General features: G+C 46.9%; 1 long non-coding RNA gene across 1 annotated transcript; it reads left to right on the forward strand.

The window, feature by feature from the left end:
• The first annotated feature begins 9,877 nt into the window (after positions 1-9,877).
• LOC108350398 (uncharacterized) lies at positions 9,878-12,434 on the forward strand. Its single transcript, XR_001837146.3, has 3 exons — positions 9,878-10,163; positions 10,823-11,015; positions 12,234-12,434. It is a non-coding gene; the product is annotated as an uncharacterized LOC108350398 (long non-coding RNA).
• The last annotated feature ends 495 nt before the right edge of the window (positions 12,435-12,929 follow it).

Here is a 12,929-nt window from a genome sequence, read left to right on the forward strand (position 1 = left end):
ACCCAGTGGGGGTTTGCCTTTGAAGGTTATTAGCCAGGCTTCTAGCTCCTGCTGCTGCATGTTTCCTGGTGGGCAGTCACATAGCAGAGTCTGCCTCATGGTCTGTAATGCCTGCCCCCCAACTTGACACATGAGCACCATATGGGGTGCTTGTTAAGACTGCAGGGTTGTGGGCCCTACCTATACTCACTGGGCCTGGGCTTGTACCTTAAAAGATTCCTAAGTTCAAGTCGAAGAATCATTGAGAAGGCCTGTGACCACCACAGTAATACACTAATGGCAACTTATTGTATTGGAAAAGTGTCAACATGGATTAAGGGTTCTACACACACACACACACACACACACACACACACACACACACGTGTTAAATAAGTTGGCAATTCACATATTGTTCATCAGAAATATGTGTAACTTTTACTTGTCAATTAAAAGTGAAATTGTTTAAAAAATGTTGGAGTTAGAGAGGTGATCAGCAGTTAAGAGCTCTTGCAGAGGACCCGGGTTCTGTTCCTAGAGTCTACACAGTGCCTCACAGCCATTAGTAACGCCTGTCCCAGGGTGTCTGACACTCTCTTCTGGCCTCCATACAGGGCACAGATATTCACACAGGCAAAACACTCCTAGGCATAAAATAAAAGGGAGAAAAACGGTGATAAAGAAGCCTGAGATGTTTGCAGGAACTGATTTTGTCACTATGGACGAGTCACTTACGACCCTGTGTTTATGCCCTTGTCCAGTACTTAAATGATAATGATGTAACAGCCCCTGGGGCCTGGCTCAGCACCTGCAGTAGGAGCAGTAGACAACCTGGGTAGTGTCCTCATTGCTCGGAGTATCAGTTTTCCCCTGTTAAAATCAGAGCAATGGGTATCCTAGCCCACAGGCATGCTGACGTGTAGAGGGAGACGTGTGCACCAGGGTCCGGCCAAGCCTGAAGTTGAAAGCTCATTTTAGCCTTATCAGTGGGCCGAGGAGACCACGGTGTGAACTCATGTATGTGCTGCAGGGAGTGCTTGATTCTTACTGCTGGTCCAGCAAGGGTGTGATTTCTGGGAGCTGGACAGTGAGTACTACAGGGGGACGGGACCCACACCTTTGTAGGCAAAGGAGAAAGGGATGGGGAGCCAGGTTTGGGAGGTCAGACGCCTACCCCGTTTGTTTGTGGATTCCCCATTAGATTCTAAGCTGCTTAAGGACGGATCCGTCTTCTTTATCACCATAAAGTTTGTGTGGCTCTAAGAGCCGTAGTTCTCAGCCTTCCTAATGTTGTGACCCTTTGATACAGTTAGTTCCTCAGGTTGTGGTGACCCTCAGCCAAAAAACGATTTTGTTGATACTTCATGACTGTAAGTCGCTGCTGTTATGACTCTTAATGAAAATACCTGTGTTTCCCAGTCGTCTTAGGCAAAGAAAGAGTTGTTCCACCCTCTATGGGGGTCATGAACCGCAGGTTGAGAACCACTGGTCTAGAATTTTGTTCGGTGGATAATAGGTATATATTCTAGGTGTATGTGAACAAATACAGAATAGAATGATACACTTATATACAGGATTCCTAAGAGGAAGACCCTTCCCCGTCCTCTGCCTTTCCAGGCTGTTTTGGTGATTGTGGGGATCGAACTCAGGGCCCTAGATGTGTTAGGCAAGTGCTCTCCCACTGAGCTATAGCCCAGTCCTTCTCTGAGCTTTCGGCCTGCACACTGCAGTGTCAGGGGCTGAAGGGAAGGCATCATCTATCATTGTGGCCACTCACAGTCTATTCTCACAGCGCCTTCTGGGGAGCCTGGGATTTCCAGAGTCTTCCCACAAAACCCACCAGTCTGTCTGTAAGCCTCCCAGAGAACCTCCCCTCTCAGCCAAAAGCGGGGGACACTGTGAGTTCAGCTTTGACTCCAAATCTGGAAGAGACCATTTCTAGTCAAGGGGGTCAGCCACAGCAGAGGGTGTGGGGCCCGGTCCACCACTGCTGTCTTCACAGTGTTTTCAGGGTTTCACTTTGGGGTTGGGTAGGCATATTCCTCTCTCTTGGCATACAATTTTCTGACTTCCTGTGTGGCATTAGGTTAATTGTTTCTCTCTCATGAAAACTGACTTCCTTGTTTCCAAAATGTGGATGCTAGAAACTTCCTCATGTCTTACTGCTGTGGGGAAGAAAACAGAACCTGCCTTGGAGCACCCAAATGAGGCACTTGAGAGTCTGGGGTACCAAGATGCTACTCTAAGGCTGTGGTGTGAGCATGACCAGCTCAGACACACTTGTGCCAAAGGTAAAGACTAGGACTGTGCCCACGAAGGAGCCTCCTTCCCATTCCCAGACCTGACAAGACAAGTTCTGCTGCTCTACGGACCACCTCATATCTGAGTCGGGATTAGGGTCGTTATTTGGGGAGGTAAGAATTCTGCAGCTCCTGGACCAGATTGGGTACTGATGCTATCCTGGCTACAGGAGCACCAGCTTCTCAGGCAGGCCTTGAGTTTCCGTGGGATATCAGCCTTTTGGAGCCCTCTGGGAAGGGTCTTTACATGTGGCAATTTAGAGCATGGGCATGGGAAGTGTTAATGTTTTTTAAAGTCCTTTGTCTCTTCTCACTAGGTTTCTTTCCCATTATAGCCTCAAACATTCTAGGGTCCTTAAACTCTTGTAAACAACATCCCTCTTCTTCTCTGTCAGGAGTCCTGGGGTGGAAGGAGGGGGCCCAAGTCTCAGCATGGTCCAGAAATCACATGGCCAGGTACAAGAGCTGGTTTGGAAGCCTTTGAAAAAGTGAAGCAAGAGAAGGTGAGGAGGCTTTCAGGAGACCCTGGGGCCCTTTCTGCTTCCTTCGTCTACAGCTTTCAAAGCCACTGCGACATACTCCCCTACTGCCACCCATCCACACACTGGAGCAAGCGATGGGTGTGCTGGAGGGCACAGCCCCATCTCCTCACTCCTAGAGCATTTCTTTTTACCTGACACTTCCCGTACTCATGCTGGGTTTCTGCTGTGTCAGGGAGTCTACTTTCTTAATGGTTCATACATCCTCCGGGGCAACAGAGAGATGACTTGTTCAACAACATTCTTGGTTGTGGGGCTGTTCTGGGTGTTAAAGAGCTTTCGTGGCATCCCCAGTCTGGTCCTGTAGGTGTAAGCTGGACCCACACACACACACAAGCTGAGACTCTAAATTATCGTCTGATCCAGATCATACATGATTCAATGGAGTTCAGTGATGTCTCCAAAGGGCTCCAACAGCTCTTGGGCAAACCACTTCATCTCCTGCTGTTTTACTGATCGCTGCTATCTCAGTCTCTCTCAGCTTTGCAGAGGCAGGACCTACACTGAGTTCTTCGAGAGGCTTTAAAGTTGCAGAGAGCAGGTAAGGGCAGCTACTGTTCATTCCTAAAGGCAGGGATGCCCCCCCAACCAGACCTTCAGGGAGATCTACTTGACCAGGGCTGAGGGGAGGGGAGGAGAGGGGCAAGGAGCTCAGTGTGCCTGGGTGGTTCTGTGTCAGCTCTACTCCAGTAGCTAATCCTCTGGAAGGATTCTGACCCAGACACTTCCTACAGAAGTCGCGGCTTCCCTGATTCACACATTTTAGCCGAAGTCTCTCGGTTATAAAATCACAACTCCGAACTGGAAAAAATGAATTCTCTGTGTGCTCAGGGCCAGCCAGTGAGCTACTTTACCAGAAGATGGTAAAGAACTAGAGATATAGCCTTAAATGGAATGAATATGGCGTACCCCCTCCTCCCAAGGATCAGGGATCACAGGTGGGTGGGGGAAAGAGTCAGCTACTGAGAGAGCAAGAATCAGTTTTCTCTAGCAGTGTGGCCTCAGGTAAGTGTAGAAGGCCACACTTCCAAGAATATGTAGACATACTGTTGACAGCAGCAGCAGCAGGAGGAGGAGGAGGAGGAGGAAGAAGAGGAGGAGGAGGAGATGAGGACACAGAGTTAAGTGAATTGAGAAGGGAGGACGTGAATATGGTCAAGACAGATATGAGATACTCAAAGAAATATTCGTGTTTGTGTGTGTGTGTGTGTATCCTTTTATTGTTAAAGTTTCTCATTTTTCCCATAAAATAATGGTTTTAATAAAATGGTAAGTTTTAAAACTAGTCCTCTGGAAAAATTATTTTAGATATTTTTTACATGAAACCCTGCAGTCTAGGAATCACTGACAAATCTTGGCCACTCAAGCACAGAACAGGCAGGGCAGACTGCTAAGCCACAGTGACAGTCACTCTGTAAGGCTTGGGTAGGAGTCCAGCAGGCAGGATTTCTCTGGCACTGTGTGTTCTAGCATAAAGCTTCCCTTCCTTGACCACTCTTATAATACCACAGGAATCGACCAGAAGAGGCCAATGTGCGTTTGGGCACCAACTCCAGTGGGTTTTATTTACAAGAGAAAAGCCACCGGATAAACAAGAACCCGGGAGCAATTGGAGGATAGCAACTGTGAGATCACCCTAGTCATATACTTGATCCCTGCCCAGTAAATTTTCAAGAATCAGTTAACAAAGAGTAACGCCTTGGACGTGCTGGTAAATGAAGGGTTACCCAGCATCGTGCTTTCTTGTTTCTACTTTCAAGCAGGGGCGGCTAACCTGAAGCCCCATTGGTCAGACGTGTCCTGGGAAAGCAAGGAATATGACTTAGCAGGCTTGTGTGTGATAATATCGATGTGTCAGTGTTGGGGTACACCTCTGACCTTAAGCTTTCGGAGAGAGCTCTTGCTTTAAGCAAGTTTTTTGTGATTTTAGTCGTTGTGGTCCTGCTTTTACTTACTGGATGTAGTACCAACATCTTAGCACAAGAGGGCACTGCTGCCTAGTTTATTTAAATAGGGTTTTTTTTTCTGGGCGTGCCCCTTTTTTTATTTTTTTATTTTTTAATCTTTAAATTTTGTATTGTAGTGGGTACATAAGACTGTCTCACAGAAGTATATATTGTGTTTTGGACATATTCTCCCAACCCCAAGCACCCTCTCCTCTCTCTCCACCCCGCCCGCTGGTGCCTTTGTTCCTTGCCACGGTTCGCTTCTACTTACCTTCAGGTCCTCTTAACACATGTGCTTCACGTATTCAAATAAAATCTAGGACGCCAAAGTGAGAGAAAACATGATTTTTGCCTTTCTGAGACCGATTTAATTCCTTCAGTACAGCTATCGCCAGTTCACCCATTTTCCTTCAGTTAACGTAACTTCACTCTTTCTTAGCGGTCTACACCATTTAAAGCCCCATTGTGTAGTGAACTGTGTGCTGTTCGGCCATCTTCCCGAAATATAGCTCACTAATATCCTACCATAGTCAATAATATTTTTGTGCGTGGTGTATTGTTTTCTAAAGTAAATTTCTCCGAAGCTACATGGTTGGAAGAAAAGTTTTTATATTTTTGTAAGCAGACACCACTAGGCTAGGAGGGAGAGTTTCTTTTTTCAACCTTGGGGTTCACAGTAAAGAAAGCTGTGTTAGCCAGATACCCTCGGGTACCATGAATACAGGGGTCTGGAATAAGAGTCACTTCATCTGTTTGACTTTTCATGAGAGTCAGTTTCGCTGGGATGTTGGCAGAGGCTAAGCCCCTAATATAGCACGACTTAGAAAGAATAAATAATGAAGTCAGCCCAACTCAAGTGAACCCTGACTCAGGCTCACCTGAGTAGAGCCTTGGGGGAATTCGCAAGTAATTATAAGATTTTAAAGGGGTTCTTGCGTTACTAAAGGATACTCTACAGATTTTTTTTTCCGCAGAGAACTTCCTAGTAGTATACACTCAAACGAAGTAAAACCTGGGGTTGGGGATGTGCTTGGTGGTGGAGCATTTGCCTAACATGCTTGCATGAGAGTTTGAAATCTAGCATCATAAAAATAAAAATAAAAAACAAAAATCTGAATTACTAAAGTTGAATCAATAGACTACTCTCATAGATGCCATTTCGAGCAAATGAAGTGTGTACTGTTATCTTAAATTGCCTCATATAAAGAAATGGCAGTTCATTTGAAGTGGGAGGCCGTGTCACTGAGGGGAGCAGAGAGCTCTGTAATTTTACACACCTGAAAATTAAATCCGGATGGCCTTAACTGAAAGACCATTTCCCCAACTCACAGCTTAATTCAATCTTTGCAAATAAATATAAGAAGAAAAGGAAGAGGAGGAGGAAGGTGAAGAAGAGGAAGAAAAAGAGGAGGAAGAGGAGGAGGAAGAGGAGGAAGAAGGAGGAGGAAGGAGGAGGAGGAAGAAGAAGGAGGAGGAGGAGGAGGAGGAGGAGGAGGAGGAGGAGGAGGAGGAGTTTCTTTTGGTCTTCATTATTAGTGACTCCTCTATGACTGTGTTCTCAGTGGCCCGACTCCTTGGTATCTGAATGCTGATGTTGGCAGGTCACCTCCTACCTAGGATTGTCTCATACAGTTCCTTCCTGGAGGACTGGGGCCGCACTCACTTGAATGCTGTGTTAGCGCAGAGCATCCCCCTGGGCTATTATTCAGAAAAAGTCACAGCTCCTTGTTGGAGCACATGTGACAAGAATGGAGTCATGTGAGGAGAATTCTGAGTACTTGCCAAAAAACTCTGAGAAAACTCCAAGAAAAAAGACAAGAGTCTGGTGACCTTAGTCTCTTCAGAGCACGGAACTGCTCTTGGAATGTGTTTCGTGCTCCTCCCAGGTGTAGTGGATACGAGTGAGTTTACCTCAGCTTATTCATTACAACTGACTAGTTACTTGTCAGTATGCCTCTATAGAAAAGCATGCTTCTACCACGTGCAGCCTGCCCACCACAGGCGGCTTGCTCGCCATGTGTGACTTGTCCTTATAATTGTCCACGTCAGTCATGTGACTCATCTTAACCCTCCGAGTGTAAATTGTCCGATGTGCTAACATCAGCTATTGCAGGAGACTTCAGCCTGCATCATGATTTATCAGCTCCGTTCCCCCAGGTCCCACCGCCTCTAGAGCGGTAAACAGCTGGTGACTCATAAATAAGGAGGAAGCAGATGGAACGTTCCATGATTAAAGGTTGCGATATTTTGTTTGATTCTGTAGCTTGATAGGAAACTCTTTTTAGACAAAGAAAACCCCTATTTTTATTTTATGTGCATGAGGGCTTTACCTGCATATATGCCTGTGTACCATGTGCATCTGTGATACCCAGAGAGGTCAAAGAGGATGCCAGAGCCTCGGGAACTGGACTTACCACACGGTTGTGAGCCCCATGTGGATGCTGGGAATTAAATCCGACCCAGGTCCTCTGCAAGAGCAACCAGTGCTCAACCACTGAGCCATGTCTCCAGACCCTGTACTGGGTGGCTTTGTGTGTCAGCTTGACACAAGCTGAAGTTACCACAGAGAAAGGAGCCTCCCCTGAGGAAATGCCTCCATGAGACCCAGCTGTAAGGCATTTTCTCAACTAGTGATCAAGGGCCCATTGTGGGTGGTGCCATCCCTGGGCTGGTGGTCCTAGGTGCTATAAGAAAGCAGGTTGAGCAAGTCAGGGGAAGCAAGCCAGTAAGCAGCACCCCTCCATGGCCTCTGCATCAGCTCCTGCCTCCAGTTCCTAACCTGTGTGAGTTCCTGTCCCGACTTCCTTTGGTGAACAGCAATGTGGAAGTGTAAGCTGAATAAACCGTCTCCTCCCCAGCTTGCTTCTTGGTTATGATGTTTTGTGCAGGAATAGAAATCCTAAGACAGACGCCATCAACTTTGTTCTAACTGGGGATAGTGATGGGGACAACACTCTCAACGGAGTACTCACAGCATATCTGACACACAGTCGATACTGTTGGTATCTATGAAAGAAAACAATTGCTTTTAATGAGGTAAGGTAAAAATATGCTTAGAGTCTTCAAAAACCAAACCAGAGCTTTAAGCTAGGCCTGGCGCCTGCAGTCTCAGCACACAGGGAAACTTTGTCTAAGAGAAAAAGGAAAAGTGTAATGGAGGGAGGCCAACAGGAGGATGAAAACATACGTCACATGGTGGTGATGGCTGTATAGATTGTTAACACATAAAACCCACTGAATTGTGGACTCGAGGAGTTAAACTTTATGGTATGTGAATTATATCTCAATAAAAATGTAACGGAGAAAAATCTAATTATACACACACATACACACACACACACACACAACATTTAACCCTGTCTGGTTTTGTGGTGGTTTGGTTTGCAGAGCTTGTTCTGGGGGTATCTGCAGAGTAGGGATCAGCCCCTTCCCCTCTCATTGCTGCGGAAGATGTCGCAGCCCACACCTATGACTTACAGACTGAGAACCTTTAGCGACTTGCCCAAGGTTCCACAGGAAGTGTGGAAGTCTAGGTAACAGGAAACAGCTGGCCAGCTCCAACAACCGCCTTGGATCAAGTTGAGGACAGGGGTCATAACCATAACAGACGTTGCAGCACGTGCCCGGGTGCAGGTGTGTGGTAGGGAAAATCAGTGGCCAGTGGCTGGGAAGGTTTGCTGGGCATGGGCTTCTGAGAAAAGGCTTGGTGGATGGGCAAGGATTCGTGTTCAGAGATGGGGAAGAAGGGCTCATGGAAGCGCTTTTCCTAGAAGGATACATACCCTCAGGTGATTTTTTTTTTCTAACGAACTGAGGTACTTGTGAATCTTATATTCACACCAGAATTCACTAACACAGTTGAAGTCACTGGTGTCTGTTTCAACCAAGTAATTGAAGGTAGGGCGTCTCCCAGACAAGGACGGAGGGGTAAGAGCCTCCACTTAGGCTGTTTGGCTGTCTATTCGCTCAGTAGAGTTGTTTGGTTTTTTTTTTTGTTTGTTTGTTTGTTTTTTGTTTTGTTTTTCTCAAAAGTGGTTTTTTTGTTTTTTGTTTTTTTTTTCCTGGCCAAACAGAAACGCTCTTTAAAAAAATTTCTAGGGGCTGGGGATTTAGCTCAGTGGTAGAGCGCTTACCTAGGAAGCGAAAGGCCCTGGGTTCGGTCCCCAGCTCCGAAAAAAAAAGAACCAAAAAAAATTTTTTTTTCTATGGATTTCCATAGCAGAGCCTGTTTGGCTGATAGGAGGACCAGCAAGATTTAGGGAAGAGAGAAGGGGAAGGGTCTGGGGATAGGAACCCAGGTGGTTAAAAGTGGGTTTAAAATTTAATCTTGAAAGTATTCCTGCTATATTGTTTCGGGATTTCTTTCTTTCTTTCTTTCTTTCTTTCAGTTTTTTGTTTTTGTTATTGTTTTTGGTTGGTTTGGATTGAGACAGGGTTTCTCTGTGGCCCTGACTGTCCACGAATTCCTCATGTAGACCAGGCTGGCCTCTGCCACCCAAGTGCTGGGATTCCTGTGTGCCATTGCCCCCCCTGGCTCAGGCTCATTTCTTGAGTAAAAGTTTGATGGAGACCAAAGGATCCATCTTGCCCAAGAAAGTTAGACTCTCTACTGGTGCTGATTTTGACCCACCCCACACCCAAGGACTTTGTCAAGAACCAGAAAGTACAGTTTGTAATTTCAACTCTTTGTGTTGCAAAACAATGTACATTTTACGTCCTTACTGCATCTCAGTGTTGAGTGGCCTTAGGTATGCTCGTGTGGTTGAATGCCCATCTGTCAGCGCCATGGTAACTCATGGCTCTTCCCTGGCAACCTTAAGTCTTCATTCTGCTTCTGGGAACCTGAGTACTTAAGCTCTCTTGTGTAAGCGAGCTTTTATACTTTCAAATCTTGTATTTTTCACTGACGATAATGTTTGAGCTTCATCCTTGTTGGAGCTTGTGTCAGAATTCCTTTTGTTTTTAGGGGTGGGCAACCCAAGGCAAGAAAAGTTGGTTACATTGTTCTCTTAAAGGTGGATTAAGCAAACCGGCTGAGTACACAGTAAGAGAGCAGCTTTAAGTCTTCAGTAACTTCAGTGTGTTATAAACACTGGCTGTGAGGGCCAGCAGAAGTTCCAGTCTTTGAAAATGTAAGGGATAGTTTCATAGTCTCGCCCTGCCACAGTAAACAGCATTGCTGTGGACAGTAGAATCGGTTCAGCTTCCTGGTTTTGATTTGTACTTAAAAGTGAAATTGTTGGGTCATATGATGATTCTATGTAGCTTTTGGGGAAACTACCAAATTGTTTTGCAAGGCAGTGGAAACCCCCCTGAGGCATTCATCACCTGTGCGTTCACATTTCTATACCTCCTGGTCAGCAACTGCAGAAGATTGTGGGGGAGTCCTGAATGTTGAGGTAAGGAATGTTAATGCCTCTGTGGGACAGAAGGATAGCTCCATGGGGAAGGCACTTGCTGTTCAAGCATAAGGAACCGACTTCTAACCCGGAACTCACAGATAAAGACTAGGCCTGTGACCCGTGCTTGTAATGCCAGCACCAAAGGGTGAGGCAGGACTTGGGGAGTCCTTGTCTGATGTTCAAGGTCAGGATGACAGCACAGTGGAAACACTTGCTCAGAAAGAATGGGGCTTAAGCAATATGGCTTGAATACAGTGTCCTGAGGTGGGAATGTCTGGTTTGTGTGGCTGGAGACTCAGTTGTGTCATAAGACATTTTTTTGGAAGCTGTCTTATGAGAGGATGCTTTGCTGAGAGCAGACACATGATGTTTCTCTGGAGCTTCCTGGTAAGAGGGCACGTGATGTTTCGCTGGAGCAGATGCTTAAAGAGACGCAGGATGTTTGGGAAGAGCATAAATTAACCCGCCCGGACAGTGAGCAGTGCTCCGGCCTTGGTTGGCTTTGCCGATCTTGGTTGGGCTTCGCTGGAGGTGCTCTGGCATTGGTTGGCTTTGCCGATCTTGGTTGGGCTTCGCCTTGCTGGCCTTCACTGGCGATGTTCTGGCATTGGTTCGCCTGGCTTTCATCACTGATCTGGATTACTGTGACTCTGTAGAGAGAAACTCACCAAAGAACTTCCGGTGGTGTTCCAGCTGCTTCCTGTTACTTCAGTGGACTCATGGTGGTCAACAGATTCTCGAGGTTTCTTCTAGATCAAGATACTGATGCTGATTCCTGTTTGGTGTTTTGTTGGTGGTCTGGGCCGCTGACAGAGATTGGAATCACCCCAAAGAACTCCTTCTAAACAGGTCCTCTTCCCCCTTGTCCTATTTTTTTTTTTTTGGTTCTTTTTTTTCGGAGCTGGGGACCGAACCCAGGGCCTTGCGCTTCCTAGGTAAGCGCTCTGCCACTGAGCTAAATCCCCAGCCCCCCCCCCTTGTCCTATTAACCATCTTCCTCCCCTACCCTTTGGCCAGTAAGCTACGAGGAGGTTGAAGGATTTAAGAATCCTTATTAAAGTAGGTTTTGAAAAATGTAAGCCTACAGCATCCCCCACAGTCCTATTGTGGTGGTCCTCTTTGGAAGAATTGTAGTATTTAGAAAGGGTTGAGTCTCAGTGGAGAAGGTGGCTCACTGTGGGTGGGTCTTAGAATTTTATGGCCTGGCCCCACTTCGTGTTGGAAGCACTCTGCTTTCTGAACGCTCTGACTTCCCTGCCGGGGAACGGTTCCTTCAAACTCAGAGCCAAAATCAGCCCTTTCTCCTCTCCTATGCTAAAGACCGTTACTAAGGCACAGGGCTGACTGCCTTGCTTCCTTTCCACTTTGACTCCAACTTTTCCCGTGTAGCTGGTCCTGCCTGAAGACACTTCCGATTGGCACATTCAGAGGTGTGTCTTACTAACCTCCATGTATCTCTCCATCAAGTCACGTTGAGAAATGAAGATTGGCCATCACAGCAGCTTAGCTTTTCAATGTTGTTGATTTTTTGTTTGTTTGTTTGTTTGTTTCTGAGGCCAGGGTATGTTAGACTTATAGAAAAGTTGCACAGGGTACAGAGAGCTCACAAACACCCTTCACCCAGTTTCCCTTCGTGTTGGAATAGCTGCAGTGTGTTTATTAAAGGGAAGTGTTTAAGACTGACCCAGAACCAACTATGACCAAATGTTAGACTTGGTTCAGATCTGCCAGGTCTCTTCCTATCCCAGAGTGTCGCACGGTGACACTAATGATGTACTCTACCATGTCCAGACAGCTTTCCTGAGCTCGATGCAAAATGAAGGACTCCCTTTTCTTTTTTTCTTTTTTTTTGGTTCTTTTTTTCGGAGCTGGGGACCGAACCCAGGGCCTTGTGCTTCCTAGGCAAGCCCTCTACCACTGAGCTAAATCCCCAACCCCCAGGACTCCCTTTTCTTAGAGAGGCTTCCTCTTCTCTGCCTGATCTGAGGAGCCCAACCCTCAATCCTCTATCTGAGGAATGTCACAAAGTCCTTGACAAAATTACAGGTCCAGCTTCCTCTCTTCCAGATAAGAATTTGCTCAGCAAGCACCTGGGATTCCTGGAACCCTCTCCATGCAAATGAGGTGTTCCCGGAACACTAAGCCTCAGCCAATGAAACTTCACCCTATGAAGCCTCAACCTAAGAACCCCTTCCCGCTCTCCAAGGTTCATATGCAGCCCTTGATTCACCTGGAATAAAGTGTATGTGCACAAGCTGTCCCATTGAATATCGTCTAAAAGAATTGTTTTACTGAATATTGGCCAAGAGAGCTGTAACACTAAAATCCTCAGAGAAGCCTCCCACCCCACCCCCCCCACTTCCCCTGCACTCACTCCCAACCGGACATGGATCCCGCAGACCTCACCCAATCCACTTCATCCTTCCGGCAATGTGTGCAATGGCACCTGGACTCCCTGAGGGATGAAGCAGAACCAGAGAACCGGGACCCCATGGTGTGCCGGTGGCTCAGCTCCTGTGACGTCAGCTCCTAGCTTCACTTTGCCCTGTGTCCAGTGGGAACCATGCCATGGCAGCCTCCACTTTAAGGTCCATGAGGTGAGCAGGAGGGGATAGAGTGCTGGACACTGAAGCTCATCCTGCTGCTCCAGTGTCCCTGTTCTCATCGCATGACAAGCATCACCACCAGGATGCCGGACCGTCCTGCATCCGCACATGGTGCAGGAGGGGAGGAGGCAGTGGAGAGGATAGGGAGGGAGGGAAG

Source organism: Rattus norvegicus, chromosome 3 (genome assembly GCF_036323735.1).
Source record: "Rattus norvegicus strain BN/NHsdMcwi chromosome 3, GRCr8, whole genome shotgun sequence".
Classification (NCBI taxonomy): Eukaryota; Metazoa; Chordata; class Mammalia; order Rodentia; family Muridae; genus Rattus; species Rattus norvegicus.